This window comes from Aegilops tauschii, chromosome 2 (genome assembly GCF_002575655.3).
Source record: "Aegilops tauschii subsp. strangulata cultivar AL8/78 chromosome 2, Aet v6.0, whole genome shotgun sequence".
In the NCBI taxonomy this organism is placed as follows: domain Eukaryota; kingdom Viridiplantae; phylum Streptophyta; class Magnoliopsida; order Poales; family Poaceae; genus Aegilops; species Aegilops tauschii.
Genome location: NC_053036.3, coordinates 193,208,825 through 193,215,050, shown reverse-complemented (window position 1 = coordinate 193,215,050; position 6,226 = coordinate 193,208,825).

Below are 6,226 nucleotides of genomic sequence, written 5' to 3'. Positions count from 1 at the left end.
CGCGCTGAGCGCCGGGCTGCCCTTGCCACCCGTGTTGCTCAGACGGCTCCCGTCAGCGGGCCACGCCGTCGTTCTCCGTCGCCTGCCGCCAACGCCGCCACTGGCCCGGCGGGGAACGAGCAGCAAGCATCCTCATTGCACCCCTCGGTGCGGCAAGAGGGCCGCACCGCCACTCCATCGCTGACTCCCACTGGTTCGTCGTCTCACGCTCATCGCGCTCCCACGGACACGGGGGCCGCACTCCTCATGGCGCACGAGCTCCTGCGCTACCGCCCAGTTGACGACCTCTACGAGGACTGGCTGGACCGCATCGCCGAGCTCGTCAGCGCTGCCGGGGGCTCCCCTGCACCGTCCCTCTCGCTGCCTCGTCCACCGCCAGCTATGGGTGACGTAGCTCATGGAGCACCTCCACCACCTCTGCACCAAGACGGCGCCCTGGCGCCAAGGCGCGCGGCTCCGCGGCGCGACCCACCGCGTCCAGCGCCCGCGCGTGAAGAAAGAAGCTGCCAAGAAGTCCCTCGACCGCAAGAGAACGCTCCACCACTCCCCGCACCGCCACGCCAGGATCGCTTGCTGCAGCAGGGCCCCGTGCCGCTTGCTGTGGCGGCGCGCAGGCGCCAAGACCAAGCCCCACCTCCAAGACGGGTCTCGGTGACCACGGCCGGCTGCCGCGCCTTCACCCCCGAGCTGCGTAGCGTCGCCTGGCCGGGAAAGTTCAAGCCGGATCTGCGTCCTCGCTACGACAGCACCCCCGACCCCGCGGAGTTCCTACAGCTCTACGAGTTGAGCATCGAGGCGGCCAACGGCGACGAGAAAGTCATGGCAAACTGGTTCCCCATGGCTCTCAAGGATGGTGCCCGCTCCTGGCACCTGAACCTGCCTCCAGGCTCGATCTCCTCCTGGAACGAGATGCGCGACCGTTTCGCTGCCAACTTCCAGGGCACTCGCGACCGCCCACCGGCCGCGGGTGACCTGCGCCACGTCAAGCAACAACCAGGAGAGACCCTCCAGAAGTACATCCAGCGCTTCAACAACGTTCGCCTCAAGATTCCCAAGGTGACGGACGAGGCCATCATCTCCGCGTTCTCTGATGGCGTCCGCGACGTCAAGATGAAGGAGGAGCTCTCCATCCACGAGGATCTGTGCACGTCTCTGGAGCTGTTCAACCTGGCGACCAAGTGCGCAAGAGCTGAGGAGGGGCGCCTCTCCCTCCTCGAGCTCCCGGCTGCGGACCCGGAGGAGAAGAAAGCCAAGGCCAAGGACATGAAGCGCAAGGGAGCAGCCGTGCTCACGGCGGAGCCAGACACCAAGCGCGGCAGAGACCAGCCCGACTCATCCAAGAGCAGCCGACCGTTCTGCGCCTTCCATAACCTGCATAGCCACAACACCAACAACTGCCAAGAGCTCAGGGCCATTCGAGAAGGACGCTTCGGTCGACGCCCCGAGCGCAACAACCGGGGCTACGGCCGAGGAGGAGGACATGGTGGAGGATGCTAGGATGACCGTGGCCCGTGCGAGGAGTGGAGCGGCCGGCCTCGTGAGGACCGCTGGCAGGATCAGCCTCGCGAGGGCGCCTGGAGGGATCAGCCCCGTGAAGATCGTCCTTAGGGCAACGCCGGTCTTCCTCCACTCGCCACCACCAAGAAGGAATGGCAACCACCATCAAGACGAGGGGGCTGGGGGCTTCCAGGAGCCGCGTGCTATCGCCTGCATCTTGGGCGGAGCTCAAGCCCCAGCCTCGCAGCGTATCTTCAAATAGTTTGCTCATGAAGTGAATGCAGTCCTTCCCAAGCTCGAGGCCACACGACCGCTGAGATGGTCCAAGTGCGCCATCACTTTCAGCTCGGCAGATCAGCTCAAGTGCGCGGCTACCGCTAGCGCTCTCCCGATGCTTTGTTCACCAGTCATCAGCAATGTGCAAGTCACCAAGTCCCTCATCGACGGCGGCGCAGGGCTCAACGTCCTGTCCGTCGACATGTTCGACAACCTCCAAGTGCCGTATGACCAGCTTCAGCCCACAAAGCCTTTCTCAGGAGTGACCGACGGCTCCACCACCCCGATAGGGCAGGTCCGCCTCCCAGTCACCTTCGGGCAGCGCGATAACTACCACACCGAGCTCATCGACTTCGACGTCGCCCACATTCACCTGCACTACAACGCCATCCTCGGATATTCGGCCCTCGCCAAGTTCATGGCAGTGACCCACCACGGCTACAACGTCCTCAAGATGCCAGGAAGCGGCGGAATCATCACAGTCCCGTACGAAGAAAGAGACACGATGTGCTCCCTCGAGCGTGCCTTCCAAGCTGCAGCAATCGACGACCCCGACAGCAAGGGCGAGTGCCCTCCTGAGGCCACCCCCAAGAAGAAGAAGCTGCTGCTCCGCGCGGGACCTCGGGAGGGTGGCGTCGCGAGTGGAACCTCGTCAGGATCAGCGCCCGGGCCGGGGGCGCCTCCCTCCATCGCATAGGAAAGCGCGCCCGGCGCCCTTCTTGGGCAGGGCTTGGGGGCTCTCTTCTGGAGGGCCTCAGACCTTGCCAACATCACGAGGGAGGCGCTCGGGCACCACTTGGAGGCGTGCTTCACGGCACGTTTCCCTCAGGAGAACACAGGGCGAGGAGCGCCCACCGCTCAGGAGTTCATCACCAGGACCACTCAGGAACTGCAAGACGCAAGGGCCATGCGTGGCGGCCGCCGCTCACCGGGCGTAGCTCCCCATCCAGGCGAGGATGCCGGGTTGCACGTTTGCATCGACGTCCCAGGGCTCAACATGGCCGCATCTCAGGAGCTCTTGTGGCCTTCGCGCGTGGGACGCTGCGAGGGTCCACCACACAGCTACGTTTGCATGACTTTTGGCCTGCCGATCATGGTGTCCGCCTATCAACGCAACTTGCAGCGCGACCTAGCGACTCAGGAGGCCAGGCACCGCGCCGTCCTGACGGAGATGGAGACGGTCCTCCAGGAACCGCCTGGACCCAGGCTTAGGACCCCGGTGGCTCATGAGAAATGACCCCTTCGCCGCGTACCTTCAGCTGCCCCAACATCCCTTCATCAACAGAACCAGGTGACATTTTCCAAGTTTATTTAGCTGGGAGCGCCCCCCGGGCTGCATCATTCCCAGACCACGTGGGTTCGTCCCTGTGGCATGTATCCCTTTTCATGTCTTTAGCTTACCTTGCTGGGGGCGCCCCTCAGGCTACATCATCCCCAAGCCGCTCGGGCCTGACCCAGTGGCATGTATCTTCCATGCATCTACTTGAGCTAGTATGCTTTCTATACTTAATCTATCTATGACTATCACCTGCTTGATTGTCACCTCCCTGCGGGAACCGCGTGCCGATCGTCTTTTCTTCAGGACCCTTTGCGTGAGAAGGTTAGGCACGACGTCTATGCTCGGGCCCGTCCCTGCAGCATCAATAAATCCAACGGCTGAGCTCTGTCTGGCGGGCCGGCCCCGTTCACGTCACCTCCTGGGGCCGTTGGTGCTTGGCTTTCTCACGCAATAACCTCAGGAGATTCATTCGGCGCAGGCTGTCTAGCCACCTCGCAGGATCACTACAACAAACAAGAATCAAGACCAGGCGCAACCCGCCTTGAGGTAGGGCCTCGTGAGTCCCGCGCTGGCTCACGGGTGCCCAGATACACCTCGTCTAGCCCTGCCGTGCAAGCCATGTGTCAGGGCGGGGCTGTACACTCCCCGGGGGCTCTCCGCAGTAGGGAGTCCCCTCCCACGCACCAGTGGAAGCACCATGCTCCGTGCTGGCTGTCGACACTGCCGAGGATTGGCTATGCCCATGCACAAGCGGAAGCACTACGCTCCGTGCTGGTGATAAACAACTGAGGGCGGCCTCACGGCTGTACCAACCTCAGGGAGCCCAGAGCTCAGTGTCCGGCCTCACCGCAATGCTTCCCCTCGGGAGAGTGGCGCGAGGGGGCTGGGCACGGGGTCTGCGCTCGGGTCACGCCCAAGCGTACGCCACCCAAGCCAGGTCCCTCAGACCTGGTCGTCGCACGCCCCTCCCGAGCCGAGCCTCGACGAGGGCAAAGGTATGGAGATTGTTTGCACGTCAAGGGGGACTCCTTAGCATCGCGACTCAGGAGCCTAACTGTTCACGTAGGCCCTCACTCCTTGGTCCGTCCTGGTCTCCGGTCGGCCCAACGGCGGTTGAGGTATGCGTGTGGCCGGGCCCTGCCGACGTAGAACATTAACCTATCCTCGCGTCTCCTTCCTATAGGTTGTTTGCGCGTCAAGGGGGACTCCTAAGCATCGCGACTCAGGAGCCTAACTGGTCACGTAGCCCCTCACTCCTTAGTCCGTCCTGGTCTCTGGTCTGGCCAACGGCGGTTGAGGTATGCGCGGGGCCGGGATCTGCCGACACAAAACATAAAGCAAATAGGAAGAAAATCACAAAATCTCAAAGCAAATATTACAAGCCATATTGTTCTCCCAAATACCAGACACAAGTTTAAACGCCTCCACGTGGCATGATGCATGTTGCAGGAATAAAGCGGGAAAGCAGCCGCAGGTCACTCCTGGGCACCGCCGTCGCCCACAAGAGGTGCTCTTTCCTTGGTGGCGTCGCCTCCGCCCGCATCGCCGGTCGAAGGCACCAGAGCGAAGCCGCGGAACTTCTTCAGCAGGGCCTCCACCTGGCCCTTCACGGCTGCGGCAGCAGCCGCACAACGCTCCTCGTCCACAGGCTCCAGCAGCTCGTCCAGGCGGGTATTTAGATAGCAAAGATGGAGGTGACTGAAGACACGCGTCAGTGCAGCTGAGGAAAGAACGTGGGCTTCCGCCTCGGCCATAGGACCGATGCTGGCCACCATAATAGCAAACTGTGTTCCTCCTTGTGCTAGCTTGCAGGAATCTCACGAGGATGACAGCAGGTGGCACCACGAGCTCCTACTTCTCCCATGCAATCCGCTTGCGCGTTAAAAGGGGGCTCCTGAGCATCACGACTCAGGAGCTCTTACTGGCTCTCCAGCCCTCACCCCCTGGCCTTGACCACGGCACGCGACCTGGCATACTAGCGGCGGCTGAGCTCGCGCGAGGGGTCGGGACCTGAGGACGTAGAGCATGAAGGAGAGCATGGAGAAGAGGGGGAGGCTCGTATGGGCTTGACCTAGCTACGCTACGGACGCCTACGCACAAACCTGGCGCATCACGAGGAATTGGCTCTGGACCGTCAAGGTAAGTCTCGCGCTCGGATCGGCTAAATCGCTAAGGCCTAGGAACCACATAAGTCGCAGCCCTGCCGCGGCAACGTCACCTCCCTTTCTTACCTTTCGACGGCTGCTTGAGCGCTAAAGGGGACCTCTTGAGCATCGCGCCTCAGGAGCTCTTACTGGACCTCAGGACGCTCACCTCCTGGCCTTGACCACGACACGCGACCTAGCATACCAGCGACGGCTGCAGCCTGCCTGGGGACTAGGACCTGTCAGTGTAGAGCACCAAGTCGTCGCGAGGTCGGAAAGGGGAGACCGAGCTGAAGCAGGACTCACGCTCGCGCAAGTTCATAATAAGGACGATATTGACAAGAGACATTACACAACCTTTACACACCCCCACCGGTCACTTCTTGATTCCTCACAGGGAATAAAAGGAAAAGCAAGAAGTGGAGCGAGAAAGAGAAGCAAGCGGAATGGGAAGAGATGGGCGACGGGGGCTCAGCCCCCTCCCCATTTATAGCGGGAGAAGGCCAACCAGCGCCCCCCACGATGCTACCTCTTGAGCACTGCGTTGGTTTTCCCTTGAAGAGGAAAGGGTGATGCAGCAAAGTAGCGTAAGTATTTCCCCTCAGTTTTTGAGAACCAAGGTATCAATCCAGTAGGAGGCTACGCGCGAGTCCTGATATGTCTCCAACGTATCTATAATTTTTGATTGCTCCATGCTATATTATCTACTGTTTTGGACATTATTATTCACTTTTATATTATTTTTGGGACTAACCTATTAACCGGAGGCCCAGCCCAGAATTGTTGTTTTTTGCCTATTTCAGAGTTTCGCAAAAAAGGAATATCAAACGGAGTCCAAAGAGAATGAAACCTTCGGGAACATGATTTTCAGAACGAACAAGATCCAGGGGACTTGGACCCTACGTCAAGAAACAAAGGAGGATGCCACGAGGTAGGGGGGCGCGCCCTCCACCCTCGTGGGCCCCCTGTTGCTCCACCGACGTACTCCTTCCTGCTATATATACCTACGTACCCCCAAACGATCAGATAC